Source organism: Equus przewalskii, chromosome 13 (genome assembly GCF_037783145.1).
Source record: "Equus przewalskii isolate Varuska chromosome 13, EquPr2, whole genome shotgun sequence".
Classification (NCBI taxonomy): domain Eukaryota; kingdom Metazoa; phylum Chordata; class Mammalia; order Perissodactyla; family Equidae; genus Equus; species Equus przewalskii.
Genome location: NC_091843.1, coordinates 48320996 through 48340482, shown reverse-complemented (window position 1 = coordinate 48340482; position 19487 = coordinate 48320996). Strand labels below are relative to the sequence as shown.

At 40.0% G+C, this 19487-nt stretch overlaps 2 long non-coding RNA genes across 3 annotated transcripts in view; one reads left to right on the top strand and one right to left on the bottom strand.

The window, feature by feature from the left end:
- Positions 1-10879, top strand: part of LOC139075106 (uncharacterized) — a 34247-nt gene extending 23368 nt beyond the window's left edge. Inside the window, exon 4 of one of the 2 annotated variants that reach the window (XR_011525159.1) lies at positions 10754-10879. This is a non-coding gene — a long non-coding RNA (uncharacterized lncRNA). Of the gene's footprint in view, positions 1-5838; positions 5941-10753 lie in introns of those variants that run through there. The other variant, XR_011525160.1, reaches the window with a different exon arrangement.
- On the bottom strand, positions 7239-18087 carry LOC139075107 (uncharacterized). Its single transcript, XR_011525162.1, has 2 exons — positions 17971-18087; positions 7239-7578 (listed from the first exon to the last, which is right to left on the bottom strand). It is a non-coding gene; the product is annotated as an uncharacterized lncRNA (long non-coding RNA).
- Positions 18088-19487: the final 1400 nt, after the last annotated feature.

Sequence of the window (19487 nt, the reverse complement as noted above, 5' to 3'; positions counted from 1 at the left end):
CATGGTTGCCTATAAGTGATATAGGTCCGTGCCCAGGAACCAAACCCAGGCTGCTGAAGCCAAGTGCACCAAACTTAACCTCTTGGCCACGGGGCTGGCCCAGATCATTTTTATACTAGTTAAATGTTTTTTACATCAGAATTACAGAATCAGAAATCTATCAAATGTTTATATATCTGTTTAGAAGAAGGTATTTCTGGGCATTCACCATATTACCAATATTCATTAATTCTTTCAACAAATACCTATTGAGTATCCATTGTGTGCCAAGCTTTGTTATAGGCACCAGGGTTATCTATTACATATACCAAAGTTCCCGCTGTCATGGAATTTATACTCTAGTGAAGCTGAGAAATGATAAGTAAACAAGTAAATAAATACAATAATTTCAGATAGTAAGAAATGCTATGAAGAAAATAGAAAAGGACGATATGAGAGACTGTGATGAGAGCAGGAGGAATTTTAACTCTCTAACTGCCCCCACTCCATCATTAAAAATCAATGAAGATTTCCTTTCCTAAATGTAGAATATTCCTCTGAATTGAGTTTAAAATAAGCACCAAAAATATGCTTGCATTAATAGAAATATTAACTACACGTTGCCCATTTGAAATGGGGCCAGCTCCAGAAAAATCACGTCTTGGTTCTGTGTGACCCAGGGATGCTCATGGGTAGGGCCCACTGGGCATTTTCCACTCCATCACTGGCCTTTTCTTGCGGCCTCTTTCGGGGTAACATAACACTGGATTCCAGTCAGCTGTTCAAGATTGGCGAAATAACTGACTGCTGTGCTCAGGTTAGTTCACAAAGGCGCAGGACGTAAATTTCCCCTGTTTTATCACATCCGTAGATAAAATCAGGGTAAGTCGATAATACAAACTGGCATTTTGAAGTTATCAAGAAACTCTCGATATTAGCCAGATCATTTTCATAACGTTGCCATTTCATTTTCGTAAATAAAGAAGCTCCGATTGGGAAATAATGCCTGTTGTGTTTTATCACGTAAAAGAAAACCATCACTGAAGTTCAAAGGCATAAAGCTCTTGAGATGTGGAGATCTTCTTTTTACAAACTGACAGCCCCCATTGTGTCTCTATGGTTAATATGGAAAAGATGAATGCAAACTTTGTGACTTTGAGATAAGCTACAATAAAAATTTGGCCCAAGATATTGTTTCGGTGAAATGAAATCTTTCAAAATCCACAGTTTAGGAGAATGAGATTGAAATGGGGAGAGAGATTGTGAGGTAGGAATAGGGGAGAAATGTGAAGAGGAATGAGAAAGTTAGCAAAGACGGGACTGTTAGGAGGTGAAGCCACTCATGCCAATTTGGGGCCCTGGCCATGTCCACCTCCATCTCTTACAACAGGGGAAGTCTCTGTATCAGATTTACAAAGAAATCCTACTGGGTACCGCAGTCTCCAATGGAAGCTGCTCCTCCTAATCTCAAAAACAGAACCAGCCAGGACAGTCCCTTTGAAAGATTTCATTTGGTTTGGGCCCAAATCACATATGCTCAGGAGAGCTGTCCGCAATGCTTTGCCTCAGAACCAGCACAAGGAATGTATTTTCTCTCAGTCGGTCCCGAGTCCCCGGGGGATACAGGCACCATCAAATGCAGATTGACATCTATTTGTAGCACAACTAGAAAAGGCAGTTTCATTCTGAATTATTTAACGTGGCAACATTTTGCACATATAAATCATGTCCAGCTTTATTAGATTAGGCCAATTGAAGAAATATATACACCTGCCTGTCATGTAAAGCCCTTCATCTTGGGGAGTAGATTCCCCAGGGGGACATCTCAGGAGGTAAATTGAATACTGAGTGGTTTATCTTGTGATGGGGCCTGAATTGGAAATTGAAATTCCTGCATGGACATCGAATTTCACATCAAAAATGAGAACCTAGTTCCTCTCTCTTGGTTACCAGGGTACTAATCAGACTAGAAACTGAGATTTGCATAACTATGGCCGTTCTGTGCCCTTTCTGTTGGAGCTGGGCCCTGTCAATGTGATAATGTTCGTAAAGCCCTTTGAGGTCTTGGGATGAAAGGCATTCTACAAACACAAACTATCACTTGCATAAATCAGCCAAGTAGCTTGATATTATTTCTCTCCATCCTTGGGTTTGCCAGAACAGGACAGGAGATAGCAAATGGTATACAGCGAGATGAAAGGATAGAGATTAATAGGCGACGGCTTTTTAATCAGATAAGGGATGATGATGCACAGTTGATAGGCCTGATTTCTATTAGGAGAAAAAAAATACACCCAGGGTTGTTCTCATTGTCCTCAAAATCTCAGAGGGAAATCTCTTGCATAAAAACAGGCTGCATCTCAAACGCTCTTCCTAATTTAAGTTCAGGAAAAAAAAGCACTTAGTGCCACATATGGGGACAGCACCAAGAAAATGGGATTGGATTCCTTCCCCCCTCCCCTTTTTTTTTAAACCTCGTTAAAGGGAGAAACTATGCATCTGAAAAGAAAAACACGACGAGGAGACCCAGTGCCATTACTTTGGAGAGCTGAGAGGTGGAGAATGAAAAAGCCATTGGTCTCAGTTTTACTGCCACAATGGCCTTTTATGAGAGGGATTAGATACGCCAAGAACTGGGGCGGCATTCACTGGTGCCCCAACGACAATCTGGAAAAAGGACGATAAAAATCAGTTTGCCGTAAGGTTAAATCACCAAAGACTTCCTAGATTGGCTTTTCAGATTGTTTTTCCTTTGGAAAGAAGATGAAAAAAGAAAGAAATATGGGCTCAAGGCTGATTTTTTTTCCCTCAGTGCAAGATGTAGCATTCAGAAAACATGTTGAGCGAGTCGAGGCATTAAAAAGATCAGTCTTTGGCTGTTGAATGAAAGGCTGTTGTGCGTGTGACTCACATACTAAATGGAAACCTGCCTTCAAAGCCGATTTTACTGCCTAATTATATATACACAAAATGTAGCTGTCTGTTTCAATCAAATCATAGGAAAAGGAATAAAACTCCTCTAAAGATGCAATTTTCATGGTTTGTCATAACCTTAGAAACACTGCTAATGCACAAGTAGGAAGTGCAGCTGCACGGTCCAGATAAGGTTCCAGTAATTGTTTTTCTTTTAATTATTACTTTATAAAGACATTATACCTCCTGCTCCGAAGAAGGAAAATTAGTGTCCTCTGTCTCCGCTTTCTCCCTCCCTTCTCATTTCACACCAAGCTTGTTGATATGCATTTCGGCTGTGGCTAGGAGCCAGCGTAGCTATGGAAATAATATTTAAGTAACTACCATAACGACAGGCTTTTGGAGGGTTCAGGGAGGAAGCCTTTTCCAAATTTATGTTTTGAATTGAGTAGAGCTTTCCAAAGCACAAAATAGAGTGCCAGGGATCAAGATAAAGTGCTGAGACCTAAACAACTGTTTGTACTCAGCTTTCATGAAAATAGCTTTGATTCAAATAGCTAATATATTTATTTTTTAAAATCCTTAATTGCACGAATATTTTCATTGTTGTCATCCTCACTGAAGAACGATGTAAGAAAATACACGAAAGGCTTTTGCCCCTAATCTATACAGATCTTTTTTGTACAATAAGCCGAAACTGTAAAGTTTAATAAGCCATTACTAATTTACATATTTTCAGAGATTCAAATCATTAAAATGCAATGATATTTTAATGGCTTAATATATATCTAATTGCGGATTAAAACTTTCTAACACTGGCGATGGCACTGAACGTACCACCAAGGGATTCCAAGTGTCTAATTCAGAAAGCATTAGCAGCTACTGACATTTCTGAGGGAAACATAGAGTCCATCTGTGGATAAGTAAATTGATTACCTTATAATGTGCATGTTTTTAAAAAGTCATAATCTTAACTACACCTACCACCCTTCTCCTTAATCTCTTCCCACCTACCTCCAGTTCTGTCTGCAGCCTGATTCAACTTGGAACCTGCTGTGTTAATCCATAGAGTAAACAATTAGATTATGAATTCTATGATATTTAAGCAGATGTGATCATAAAACCACTCTCAGTGACTCTGAGAAATCCTGGGCCATGAGGGGTATGTGGGAAATCAGAAAGAGGCAAGAATTGAATGAGGCTTGTGCTCTAGAAATCACTGCCCACATCTCAAGTTCCAAGTGAGATTTGTGACCTATTGAAAACAAAAGTGCATCTATGTTCATAGCAGCACTAGTCACAACAGCCAAAAAGTGGAATCAATGCAAATGTCCATCAACAGATGAGTGGATAAACAAATTATGGTGTGTGTATATATATATATATATATATATACACACACACATACACACGTACCCTGGAATATTATTTAATGATAATAAGTAATGAAATACTGATACATGTTACAATGTGGATGAATTTTGAAAACATTGTGCAAAGCAAAAGAAGCCAGGCACAAAAGGTCACATATTATATGATTGCATTTATATGAAATATCCAGAATAGATAAATCCACAGACATCCATAGACACACAAAGCAGACTGAAGGTTGTCAAAGGCTGAGGGGAAGAGAAAATAGGATGTAACTTTAATGAGTAAGGGGTTTTATTTTGGAGTGATGAAAACATTTTAGGACTAGATAGAGATGGTAGTTGGAGAACATTGTGAATGTACTAAATGCTACTGAATTTTCACTTTAAAATTGTTAATTTTAGGGGCTGGCCCCGTGGCCGAGTGGTTAAGTTCGCGCGCTCCGCTGCAGGCGGCCCAGTGTTTCCTTAGTTCGAATCCTGGGCGCGGACATGGCACTGCTCATCAGACCACGCTGAGGCAGCGTCCCACATGCCACAACTAGAAGAACCCACAACGAAGAATACACAACTATGTACCGGGGGGGCTTTGGGGAGAAAAAGGAAAAAATAAAATCTTAAAAAAAAAAAAAAAAATTGTTAATTTTATGTTTTGTGCATTTCACCTCAATGAAAGAAACCTGTTATCACATTATTTATTCATTCATTCAACACATTCATTCATGACTTTGAGGAGTGTCTATTTACCATGGGCTATCTGTCAGGACCCCCCCCCCCCCCCCACTGTAGTAGTGCCTGGGGATATAATGTTGAATCCCTAGGCAAGCCTCATGGAGCTTGCATTCTAGCTAGGGGGGCAAAGAAAACAAACAAAGTAAATGCAATAGTTACAAACAGGGTTATCTGTCAAGGAATGACTAAGTGGGTGGTGTGGGGCGCTTTAGCTGGAGAGGTGAACATAAGGTGAGAAAATGGAAATTGTGAGATTAGATAATGTTCTGAGGAAGTTTGGCCGTGAAGGGGAAGAGGGAACTGGAGCACCATTTTTGGAGGTGTTTGTAAAATCAGAGGAGAGTTTTGCCTTTTTCTTTTTTTTTTTAATAAGATAGAGTATACTAGGTTGGTGGTGTTCAAAATGTAGTCCCCAAACCAGCAGCACCGGCATCAGCTGGGAACTAGATTTTGGGCTGCTTTATTATACAGCAATAGCTAAATAATTGCTAGAGGGAGATTCAGAGAGTTGCTCCTAGCCTCACATTAAGTAAAGTGTTAGAGCAGTGATTCCAACCCAAGTCTGCTAACTGCACTGTCTGTTCACTTGCCAGTACATACACTAATTCCCCCAAAGCGTCCCCAGAGAGCCATTGACAAGGCTAAACTATATGTGAGTGAAGAATGCATGACTGCACATTTAGCGATGATCCAAACTTGGGGAAACAATTCTCTCAGAAGAACTGGCTATGTGGCAATGTGGTTTGCTTGTTAAATTGAGCAATGTCTTATAAAGTCCTTAACCAAAAAATAGGTTTGCCCTAGATTTGGAAAGAATCTCTGACCCACTTTTTTCTGCCTCTAGAAAACAAGATAAATTCGCCAGAAGACTTTTTCCATCCCTTTTCAGACAATCACATAGGATTTGAGCTGAAGAGTGGTCCTCGTCTTGCTCTCAAGGCTGCTGGGCAGGATTCCTCTGGGATAGGTAGAATGGTAGCACAGAGAGGCAAGAAGAATGGTGAGCTCTGTCATAATGATAAGTATCCTGAAAATCACAGGTAATTTGCATTTATTTATTTTTAATAGGGATAGAAGAAGGAACTTGAAGGGATTGTAGAGGGCAGAAGAGGCAGAGGCAAGCTCCATCTTGTCCCTAAAGATTCCACTGGCCCTATTGTGGTTGTTGAAGAACGGTCACGGGAGTTCATCAGCACTCGTGTCCAAGGGAGCCTAGATCCTTTCTGAGAAGCAAGGATAGCATGTATTCAGCACACGTGTATTGATTGGTTACTGTGTGCAAAGCACAGCGGGCATCCAGACAAATGGCAACCTGTGTGTGTGTATGGTGGGTGTGCGGTGAACTCTAGCATGGACACAGAAAGCTTGAGTCCCCAAGTGAGACTATCTATCACTCAGTAGGTTTCTGGAGGGTAGCCCCATGCCAAAGATTTGAGTAAACCCAGCTAGCATGAACTAGTTTTTATATCAACACATATAAAATCTAATTAGAAGGATAAATCCTGGACATTTTAAAGCTATTCAATAATTAGAAATAGGTTTATGGTTAGACCATTCTCTGATTTGGGTTATCTGGAACACCACAATGTGGAGAAATGAGGAAAGCATGGCTCTGGGTCGGAGAGAACTGGGATTGTTTCTTAGTTATAATACTGTGCGATTTTATGATTCTGGGTCTTTGAAAGTAAGATAACTGTTAGGATTGTGGGTACTAAATAATGTAATGTCTGTAAAGGGCTTAGTACAGTGCCTCGTCCCTTGTGGATCCTAAATATACGTCAGTTCCTGAGTATGTTCTAGTTTTTTTAAAAAGTTAACCCAATATTTACATGTTATTTTTTGAATAGCAAAAATTAAACATTCTAGAGAGAAAGGGGGAAGAATACATTTCAAAGCTAATCTTTGTGCTACGACATGGATGAAACTTGAAAATACTATGCTAAGTGAAATAAGACACAAAAGGACAAATACTGTGTGAGTCCACTTGTATAAAGTACCTACAAGAGGCAAACTCATAGAGACGGAAAGTAGACTAGAGATTACCAGGGCTGGAGGGAGAAGGGGGAGCTATTGTGTAACGTGTACAAAGTTTCTGTTTGCGATGATGAAAAAGCTCTGGAAATGGCTAGTGGTAATGGTTGTACAACATTGTGAGTGTACTTAATACCCCTAAATAGTACACTTAAAATGATTAAAATGGTAAATTTATGTTATGTATATTTTACCACACTAAAAACAAAAAAATTTTAAGCAAATCTTTATTAAGCATTACATACATGTTAAGCACTTTCCTAGGTGTCACTGAAGATATGAAAACAAAAAGCCTCCAAATCTAGGAGGATAGTGTCAAGTCAGGAGGCTGGCTTTGAATGTTAAATACTTCTTGTTAAAGTCCATTCTTTTTGTCATCATCTCCACATCAGGTTGAAAGAGAACTGATGGATGGGAAAGCAGTCGGCTCCACCTCTATGCTTAGAGGTCAAGCTCTTAGAGGGGTTGAACTGATCCATTCTCTCAGACTCCACTGGGATCCATTTTACCCTAAACCAGAATACACGTTGGGAAGAACATGACCAGTTGATACCTGAATAGGCACAAAAGTTACATAGAGGGGAGGTGTTAGTGTTGGTGACTATGTCAGGATTCTGGCAATTGTGACTAAGAAGTCCCACTCAATCTGGCTTAAGCAAAAAAAAAGGGTATTTATGGGCTTTTGGAACTGAGTTAGTTCTGGCATTTTAGGAGGCCTGATCCCCTGCTACCACAATGTCGGTAAGGATCGGGGTGCTTCCTCCCCCGTTCTGTCCGCCTCGTTGCTGCCTTCCTCTTCAAGCTGCACATGACGGAAGACCAACTCCGGGCTCCTAGCTCCCAGTGGGAAAACACCAGAAGCAATTCCTGACCTCACATCCTCACATCACATCATCCAGAAGAAAATGGGCTCCTTTTGGTAGCTCTTCGGAAGACAGAGGGAACTTCTTTTCCCTAGAAGTTCCAGCAAACATCTCTTCACATCTCATTGGCTCTGATTGTGTCACTGTGACCAGGGAAATGGGGATGCCGATTAGCTTAAGCCGGGGTTGGGGTTGCTCCAGGGCTACAGTGTAGCCTATAATGTGAATGGCTCCCTCTGGGGTTGTACAGAGGCCAGCCCGCACAGCCGATCACAATAGCAACCTGAGAATTTATCTCATCTTCTGGCCAAGAATATTCATTCCTTGAATGCAAGGATGGTATCACCATCTTATAACCACTCGGAGAGTCTGGCACATTATGGCTGCTCAGTAAGTTCTTACTGAATGAATGAATGATTACATGAACAGAAAACTAGTTGGAATGCATAAACCACCCAAAAATAGTGTTTCTGAGTTCTACGTATAGTACTGATTTTTCCAATAACTTGTTGCTACTGGATGATAAACAATTCTTAAATTTTCAATATTAATGAAGGTGAGACTGAGCATGGATGAATACAATTTCAACCTTCTGCTCTATTAGAAAGTGACATTTTGTATCTCATATTTGTTATATCTGAGTTGTTAGGAAAATTTTGTCCTTGAAATGTAAAGCTCCACGAGCAAAAACTAACCTCTCGCCTGGGCCTTCTCTCCATACTGAGCACGGGAAAGACAGCCACCAACTGATGGTTTTTTGTGCGAGTAGTAGTTACACTATAAACACTAACTTGGTGTGTATTTTTATGATTTAATTTCTCCTTTTTATGGGGATATAAAATGTATTTTTAAAAATAAATAAATCTTTAATGGAAGTGTATGATGGTGACATGGGAAGTATGTAAATCTGTCACATATAGTATAAGAACATATTTAAATATGCATATTATGAACATTTAAAGCTGCAATGGTTCAAAATAATGTTAGCCTCTTATATGAAACATTACTCTAAATATGAGCCCACTAGCATCTTAAATACAGATTGCATTTTATATATATAAGCAACCAGTGGGAAAGTATTTTTAATCCAATATTTGTTCTTAAATTTTCTCTCTTTTAGATATTATTATTCTGTGTGCCAAGTTTACTTTTTATTTAAATAGAGAAAAATGTAAAAATTCCTCAAGCCTCTATTTTTTTTTTCTCAGTGTGAAAATTATCATACAAATAAGAAACAGTTTCTCTCCTAGAAACTCTTCCCTAGGCTGTCTCTTCTTTTTTTTTTTTTTTTTTTTTGAGGAAGATTAGCCCTGAGCTAACTGCTGCCAATCCTCCTCTTTTTGCTGAGGAAGACTGGCCCTGAGCTAACATCTGTGCCCATCTTCCTCTACTTTATATGTGGGACGCCTACCACAGCATGGCGTGCCAAGCCGTGCCATGTCCGCACCCGGGATCTGAACTGGTGAACCCTGGGCCACCGAGAAGCAGAACATGTGAACTTAACCGCTGCGCCACTGGGCTGGCCCCTCTTTTTTTCTACCTTCTCCCCTTGGACATTCTCATCTTCCCCTATGACTTAAACAACCAAGTATAAGTTCATGACCCCCAAATCAAGGTATCCAGTCTTATAGTCATTCATCAGTGCCATAATATTTTGTCCAACATCTTAATAGAAAGCACCATTTTAATGTTCCCATGACCTTAGAAGCCTTGGTTAACGGCATTAGCCTCTGCATATTCACCCCAGCTAGATCTCTTGGCATCAGGTCAGTTTCCTTTTTCTCCATCACCTACCCTTTGGCTCCTTTCCGGAACTCAGCTGACTATTCTTATCCCATCTGGTTCCATAATATAAGTGTCTCTCTATTCTACAGCCAAATTTGAGCTATTATCGCTTTTCTGAATGATTATATTCTCCTCCTCTTTGAAGACAGTGATTCTAGTTTCTTACCAACGTACCTGCTATCCAACCTGCCCTCCACCCAAATTATAATCAGTTTCTAATACAATCTGATTATTCAAATTTTCCTACTTAAAATTCTTCACAGACGTCTCATCACTGTTAGAATAAAGTGCATGTTCAGAGGTTTTTGCACTCTGGCTCCAACTTACTGTACAATCCCATCCGATGCTACTCCCTTCAGTTCCTCCCCAAGAGCCTTCTGCTCCAGCCCCATCAAATCACTGATGAATCTGAGAACACTCGGGAGGCCTTTATGTCATTCCCTTCGCCTCAACTGCTTTTCTCACCTTTCTCCCCCTGTAACGTTAACTTCAGTAAAGTGAACTTTTCTGCCTTCTCATCACAATTACTCATTCCCTCCTCTGTACTCCCACAAAACTCTATTCAGATTGTACACATCTGGTACGGGTCTTCCCGGGTGCATCATGCGCTTCTCGGAGGAGGCGGGAGAGGGAGGGCGGTATCTGGTTCATCTTTGCATGAACAGTTCCTAGCTGGTGCCTGGTGGTTTGCGTGTTCTGAGAAAATGTTTAGTGAACGAGTCTTCATTTCGAATGCTCAGACAGACCTTAAATTTGACCTATAAACTGCCAGAAACAGGAAAAAGGAAGCCTGTAGATTCAGAGCGGTTATATTGACCACATGCAGTAAAACCAAGCAAGTTGCAAGACGAGCTGCCGCAGAATAAGTCCATTTTGTTGCAGTCCCTTCTCCATCTTTTAAGAAATGTCTAATTTGAGATCCCTTTCACGCGCTTCCCTTCCAAGGTTTAATGTACGTGATTAATCTTGACTTGCCTTAATACTGCTAGGAATGTGGCAATGACCTCAGCTGAACACTGGCAAAGTGATTAATGTTACATGAACTGGTCGAGTTTTCTTTCTTTTTTTTTTTTACTCTAGATCCTGAATAAACACATTCATGCAGGATTCAGTTGCCGACCTTTGCTCAACAGAAAACGTACCATGATTTCAAAGAATAAGGTTTCAGACGCAATAAACAACGTTAAAGGAAACATGGCTCTTGTTAAAGAAAATGCTGTTTCAGGCTAAAATCCCGGTGATCATAAAAGATATATGGTGCAATAAACAAAATGAACCACAGGCAGACACGTCCATTCGATGACTAACCACTGATTGAATTTTCCGACACTCCTGGACTTTCTGAGAGATAAACAATTCACAAAAGGTCCATGTTGAACATAAGGCTGTCATTTCTTTTTTATGTTTCTAGTGAGGTCCAAGAACATTAGAGGATTCCCCCCCCCCATCTTCTTTTCTTTTCTTTTTTTTTTCCCTTTTGGTTGTTTGTGTTTTTGAATTTTTTATGATGTGGGAAGACTGGCAAACAGTTGCTATGATTGTCAAATGCCTTAAATCAAGAAGAGAAAATGCAATAAAACACAGTTTCCATGGCAACACATTGTAACCTAGTACCTCTGGATTATGAGCCAGCTCACATCTATGATCATTACTTGTTGACAGGCATAAATTGAGCCTAAAAGCATTAATTTTAGAGATAAAACTGGAATGTGGAGCTAAGTTATAATACTGTTTCAATATTTCCGACATAGTGGCAGCAAATCAACACTGGTTATGTCACTATTTAAATAATGTTAATAAACTAAACATAAACACTTAAAATTTACAAGTTTTTCTCTAAAGATGGTATAACAAATTTGTATATACTCTTGAGGCTTCAAGTGGTAGCTGATACATTTTTGGTGGGGTTAAAAGAAATCCAATGTCAGCAATTAAATGGAATGGTAGATAGACGTTTTAAGGGAGGAGTAGTTCCAATATGGAAATGATTCTTAAAAATCTTGGTAGTAGAGAAGCCCCTAAAAGTATCTTAGGACATAGATATATAATGTTTCTAGATGTTTCTCAGTGGACAGAATTTCCTTTTTTAAAAAATTTATTAAAGGAGACAAATAAAATATGAATTATCACATTAGAATGTTTTCACACATGCATTCACTCCTACGTTCTCATTAGGAGCACTCACACCCTGTCAGACATTTTAAGGTTTAAAAAAAAAGATTGATGGTCTTGTGCATATGGCTGCCTCCAGCTGCCTTCAGCGGTTACCCATTAACCAATACAATCAACAATCCAAAGACAATTTTTTTCAAGGCTGTTTGTAACACTTCTAAATATATCTTTATGACAATCAAGATAATCTGATATGATATGACAATAAAGAATTGGTCTATTTTCTCAACATCTAGACTTCATGTAAAAGTCCACTGTACTTCCCTGGTAACTCCTTTTTTATTAGGAAGATTAGCCCTGAGCTAACTGCTGCCAATCCTCCTCTTTTTTTTTTCCACGCCCATCTTCCTCTACTTTATATGTGGGACGCCTACCACAGCATGGCTTGCCAAGTGGTGCCATGTCTGCACCTGGCATCTGAACCGCCGAACCCGGGCCACCCAACTGGAACGTGTGCACTTAACCACTGTGCCATCAGGCAGGCCCCCAACCCTGGTAACTTCTGAGTTCAACTTCCCTGCTAATAACACTTTTACAGTGAGAGTAAGGGAGAAGAAAGGAAGACAGGAAGCTCTTCCTCAAGGCTTGACTTTTACTGCCTTGAGCCTCAGCAGGGCAAAGAGGGTGACCAGTTCATGCCTCAGTTCTCGCTTCTGAACCATGGGGATTAGACCTACCTCATAAGGTTGTTATAAGCACTTACTGAGACAGATGCACGTAGGGAGCTTAGAACAGTACTTGGTACATAGTAAGCCCTCCATGAAGGTTAGCTCCTGTCATCATCATCATCATCATCATCATCACAGTATCCCCCAGTGTCTAGCAGTGTGCTTTACACCTAGGAGGACCTAGTAAATGTTTGTTAAATTGAATAAGCCAACTTGTTCAACTGCGTATTACAGGAGAGTTTATTGTAGCTATTTTTGCTAGAATATGTAACATTTTCAGGCAATTCAACTATATTGCTTTTTTTCATTTGCACTGTATTTCTCAGAGATTCACAAAACACTTGTTAAGAGAGCTCATGGAGTTATGCAAGAACCCTATCTCCCAGTGCTGTTAATTTGTAGGATTAAACCCTTGGGAATCCTGCTGGGTATCTGAACCAATGTAATACAGACTTACGTTTAACCTATTGACCTGGGAAGGGCATGGATTTAAGAATCTTCCATACTTTTAAGCTTAGAAATATGCTAGCAACTTCTGTTTTCTCAGTGCTTTTTTTTCAGCCTAGCTTTTTAAGAATATAACTATTTCAAGAACAAAGCAAACCATTTTCTTCCATTCTAATTGCTACAGACTCTGGATGATGTAAAAAAAAGAAAAACTAAGACAATGACATATGCATATTCAGCTCTCACTACTCAGTACTATTTGGTGTTCCTTTTTTTTTTTCATCCTTGGTCATTTTCCTTTCACCTTCCCCAATGCATACCCCCAAATGTAGCCATCTTTCTAATCTGATCTCTATTTTATTAGTCTTAGCCTATGTCCTTGTTCTGTAGACTCAAAGAAAATAAAGGCTGTCATATGATAGCCTGCTCTTTTAACAGCATCCAATTATATGACAAAGTGCTGAAGCATTATGCCAGGGACATGCAAACCCATCAGTAAATGTTAGCTCCCTAGTTTAAATGAAGGAGTTTCCTAACTTAGAGCAAGGTGTTTCCGAGTTTAGAAGAAGAATGTCTGTCCTTCCTCTTTCTAAGGTTAACCTTTCAACCTATATGCAGACTTGGTTCCTTACCATCTCCTGTGGGGCCTGGTTCTTTCAGTTGTTCCCATTTCTCTATTTGCAGGATGTTTCTCATTTCTGATTTTTCCCCATCATGGTCTTTCTCCTCCAAATCCAGTCTTTCTCCAGAATTTGTATCTCCATAAACGCATCATCATTCCCTTCAGAAACTGAGAGACTATCTTTGAAACATTCTTTGCCATCACCACCCCTTCTGCCCGTACCCGATCTATCTTTGTCAGTTTTTCCTCTATTCACTTCTCGCTATCTCCTCTGTAATTGCCCTAGTCTGGGCTCAGTGGGATGGGGGTCTGTGGTTGAAAAATGGCCAGTGCAGTGGTGGAAAAATGGTGGTACAATGCTGCTTTTGCTTGTGTGTTGGTCTTAATTTAGGATATGTTCTGATGGTTTTGGGAAATGAATACATTTAGAATGTGAGGGTGGCAGGTTGCAAGGGATTCCTTCATGAATTGCATTCTCATTTTTAGGATTATTGCTATTACACACTCACCTTTGGAAAGTAGGCTTGGAAAAATTTCCCTCATTGTAGGAGCTACATTTCCTTTGTAACAGTTGTTCAGTGGGCACCAGTGTTCCGCTAAAGAAACACTATTTTCTCCCTGAGACTGTGACTATTTCATACTTCCTTTTGCTCTCTGTGGGAGACAAGGCCCAGAGTATCATTATTCAGCCTGGAAGATTTCAGAACCAAACAAGGCTTAACCCCCATGGGCTGGTATAGGGAAGCAAGAATGTATTAGGAGCCCATTGAGAGTTATGGCATTTCTGGGTGGCCTAGGCAGAGTGACTTCAAATTTGGCAAGTTGTTTCTTACTCTAAGCTCTTCTTCACCCCAGGGAAGAACTTGACCCAAAGAGCTGCAGGCAATAGATGACAGAACGTTAAGCCTTCCCCAGTCAGGTCAGCCAATTGAGTGCTTCACGCTTCCAAGCTACCTTTGGAAAGTTTCCTATGTCTGCCAAAGCAAAATAGTCTTTCTTCATTGTGTATTACTACATCCTTTCCATTATATAAGAATGTTTGTGTTTGGTCTCTGTATTATTCACATCAATGAAATGTTGATCTTCATGCTGTTGCTTTCCCACATTTTTCCTAAAAGGACACAGTTTTCCTGTTCTGGAGACTTTTGGAAGTGTACAGTAAGGGAAAACAAGGGCCAGGTTAATTGTCTAGTTTGCAGACCAGAGACGCCTGAACCCAAGGCAAGTCTCCATTCTGCTTCCCAGCTCCAGTGCCCAGGGTTGGCTTCCTGTCTTTCACTTGTCCTAGGGAATACTGAATTGCTGTCCACTGAGTGCTCTGAGAAATCCGTTACTTTTGTCTTTACTTTAAGGATAAGACATCACCTCTACTTCTATTTAGACTATCTATATTCTTCTGAGGCTCTCCTGCCAGTAACATCCTATTACTCTAATCATTAATTTAAACATTTCTTTGAATCACAGCTTTCTAACTTTCTATACAAAAATTGTTTTCTTTTTAAAGATTTTATTTTTTTCCTTTTTCTCCCCAAAGCCCCCCCCCGTTACATAGTTGTATATTCTTCGCCGTGGGTCCACCTAGCTGTGGCATGTGGGACGCCGCCCCAGCGTGGCTCGACGAGCAGTGCCATGTCCGCGCCCAGGACCCGAACCAACGAAACACTGGGCCGCCTGCAGCGGAGCGTGCGAACTTAACCACTCGGCCACGGGGCCAGTCCCCTCAAAAATTGTATTTAAAGGACAAAACCTCTGTGTTATTATTTCCATAGTACCCGGAAAATAGCTGACACTTATTGAATGACGGCTGAATTAAACTGCCCTCAATTTTTTAGCCGAGAAGTACATACAAATAGCCAGAATAGAACAGCCAGTCAGCCCAATGACATCACATTACTTCTTTGAATGGCACTTTCAAAAAATAATCTGTAGAACTCCATCTGCAATACCCAACCCAGCTCTGGGAAAATGGCCCCACCAGCACCATGAGAAAAAAATGATTGAGATGGTTGAAATTCAGATCCACCCAGATTAGGTGAGAAAAGGAAGGGCTGCTTTGCTTTCTTGCCCTTGGGCTGCCTCCTTTCATCATTAGTAATTCTATCCCTCTGTTATCTGATCACGCAGGGACACATTATCTCACTAGCAAATGAATACACTGTGGAAAAACTCCCCAAATGCAAATGAACAGGAAGCGCGTGTGGATACTGAAATTAAAGGAGCTCTTTTTTCCCCCTCCCACTGCCGGTGGACCATGAATTTATGGATATTCTGAATCAATGCCACCTCTACTTATTCAAACTTTGTCGAGATAAACCTTTTCTCTCATTGTTCTAACACTATGTAGACGAGATAATTTACATGACGGTAATTACGTTGCTATATTTAGTAGGGCGATCTCTGCTCATTTCTGGTAACTTGCCTTTATATAAAACATTGAATGGGCTTTTCAAAACTTGGAAGGTATGTGTATGATACTATTTAAAACATGACAGCTAGAAAGCAGTGCAATTTGGGTGGATTTTGTACACCTCATAGCTTTTGGGGAAGATCAAAAGAGGAATAATAGCTCTAAGGTTCCTTTTTAAACAATGGGTACTATTAAAAGGAAGCTTCTATAAGTTTTATTGGCTTTCTCTTCTCCCCACAAACAATTATTTTTATTTTTTATATATTATGTCCAGGTACCAGAGCTTTTTTTTTTTTAATCTGACATTGATTTATTTTTCTTCATCACTTAGGTTAAAACAATGAAAAGAAAGAAACTATTCTGTTGGACCAAACAATTTATTTGAAACTTTGACTTCAAAGAGGCTCAAGTAGCATTCTTTCATTTGCCTCACGGTGTTAGTTGGTTTAACCCTTTTTGACTTGTCCAAACACAGTGATTTCACTGCCAACAGGGAGTTTGCCTGGCCAGCTGCACTATGTCATGTAGAAAAACCACGGGGCCTCATTCCTTTCCTGGTGTCCATACTTCATGAAGGATTTAGTCAAGATGATATAGCCTCCCGTTTTGAGTTGACCCGTTGAGTTTGAGAGTTATCAAGTTTCTTCAAATTTTATTTCAAGAGTGACTCCAGATTCACATTTACTTTCCGTTTACTTTACTAAACGGAAGGGCTGGTATGCTCTGACCCTATGCTGTCTTTCTTTCATCTCAGTTATCAATCTCTAGTGATTCTCACAATCTTCCTAGAATCACCACAAAGTTCTCCACATTCCATTTTTTCTTTTTTCATATTTCATTTTAGCTGCTGAGCTAAGCCCATATTGTGGTATTTTCACAAACCTCCTTTTCAGAACTATAATTATCTCCTTTAGTCTAGTCCATTTAAAATATAGTAGTTCCCCTTATCGGAGGGGGAGATGCTCCAAGACCCCCTAGTGGATGCCTGAAACACCTGATAGTACTGAACCCTATACATAACTATGTTTTTTCCTACACATACATACCTATGATAAAGTTTCATTTATAAATTAGGCACAGTAAGAGATTGATAAGAACTAATAATAAAATAGAACAATTATAACAATATACTGTAATAAAAGTTATGTGAATATAGTCTCTCTCAAAATATTGTATTATACTATACTCACCCTTCTTCTTGTGGTGATGTGAGATGATACAATGCCTACGTGATGAGATGGAGTGAGGTGAATGACGTAGGCGTTGTGACCTAGCACTAGGCTACTACTGACCTTCTGAAGATGGGTTAGAAAGAGGATCATCCGCTTCCAGCCTGCAGTTGACCACGGGTAACTAAAACCGCGGATAACGGGGAACTACTCTGGTGTGTTTTAAAAAATAAAATAGAAAAGTCTTCAATGCAGCTTCCAATTGATCATTTTCTTTATTTTCAATTTTTGTGTAGGGAGGGAAGTGTGAAAGAGAGGGAAAAAACTCAAAGTGTAAAACTGCAGGAACAATGTGTTTGAGAGCATTTCATATATTATAACAGAAATAGAATACATACTTTCTGATAAATTTGTAAAAAATATGACCAGTTGGATTTCCAGTGGAGGTGGGAAATCTACAAAGCTGCAGAGCTTTCCAAATAAAGCTTCTTTTTACTCCTACTCTTCATGGGCCTGAGTTTGAAATGGTGTTTTTATTAACAAAGTAGCTCTACGGGAGGCATCCTTGGCACGCCTCTGCACCAGCTGATTCCTCTCTTATTCCCTATTCCTATTCTTCCTTATCCTAGTCTTCCCTCTTTTTTATTCCTTTAATTCTCTTTTGTTTTTCCTTTGACTTTCCTGTGCCTTCACTGTGAACATTGGTCCGTAGCAACCCTGGTGAACTAAACTCTTAACAACTCCATGACTTTCAAACCACAACAAGGAAAGTCACAAAAGGCTCCTTAGAGGATCAGGAAGAAATACGGCACCTGTAAATACTGCACACAGCTGAATTTCGAGGTCTCCTCCAATCATAACTTCAAACTGAAAAAGCAGCTGAAGAGGCCCTCTAATTGTTCAGAGCATCCATTAGAATCTTCAGTGCCAGTCGGAGGTGGGGATTCTGTTTTGAAAGTTTCCCAGGCGATCCCAGATCACACCCAGGCCCCCACTGAGATCCTTCCCCAGATATCCGTTGAAGAATCAGAAATCACATGAAATGCCATATTCCACGAGAAGTTTTGTGCTTCAATGGGAAACTATGCATTGTCTGCATACAGCACAGCCTTCCTGCTCTCTGATGCTAGCCTTTCATTGTCTGGTCTATTTTACAATTTCATATGTTATAAGGTAACAGACATGCAAATGCTTCCCCATCTGGTAGAGGTTCAATTGACTTCCCTCTCACTCCCCGTGGAGAAACCAGTTTTGTTTCATATGCATACTGATTTCAATATTCCTGATCTTTAAATGTGCCTCTTCAGATGCTCTTGAACCAGTTATAACATCTGTCCGTTCCCTCTTTGATTAATAGGTAGAATCAAATCTTTACCGTGTATTCATTTTTATATCTATATGAGGCTCACGATTTTACCCTTCTTTGAAAATTATCTTTTATGGGGCTGGCCCCGAGGCCAAGTGGTTAAATTCTTGTGCTCTGCTGAGGCAGCCCAGGGTTTCCTTGAATGGAATCCGGGTGGCGGACATGGCACCGCTCATCGAGCCACGCTGAGGCGGCATCCCACATGCTACAACTAGAAGGACCCACAATTAAAAATACACCACTATGTACCAGGGGGGATTTGGGGAGAAAAAGGAAAAATAAAATCTTTAAAAAAAAGAAAATTATCTTTTAAAACCATTCTCCCCAGCCTTTACTTGTCATTCTTTTCCTACCTCTGACGATTCTTTTTATTTATAGATAGGGAGATCGTGATTCCTGAATTCAGCATTTGATGGACATAAATATTTTTATAGGCACAACGGGCCACTATATTTGGAGTTGTGATGTCCCAGAAAATCTGGGCTCTATGGTTGCTCAACAATATTTCTCATAGAAATATACAGCTGGAAAAACTCTTGGGTTCATCTGATCTCCTCCGTTATAGGAATTAGGCCAAGCAAAGCCCAGAAAAATGATTGCACAGATTTTGACTAGTAACAGAATTGAGTCTGAACCCAAGTCTGGCTAATTCCAGACTCCAAAGCCTTTATTACTGCAGGAAATCTACTCTGCCTGAAGTGGGGATGATACTACAAATCTCAAAATTACTGAAGGACTTTAATGAAAGTCAGAATCTAAAGGACCTAACACCGTGCCTTACTCATAGCAGGCCCTCAGTGCTCTGCCTCAGTGAATGAAATGGAACAACAACACAAACGGCGCCATTTCTGTGTCTGTTTGGTCCACCAGTCTCATTAATTCATGGGCACACTTTGCAAGTCATTTATTTTCCCACAATGCTCAGGCACGTAATAAATGCTTGATAAAATTTTGCTGAATAGA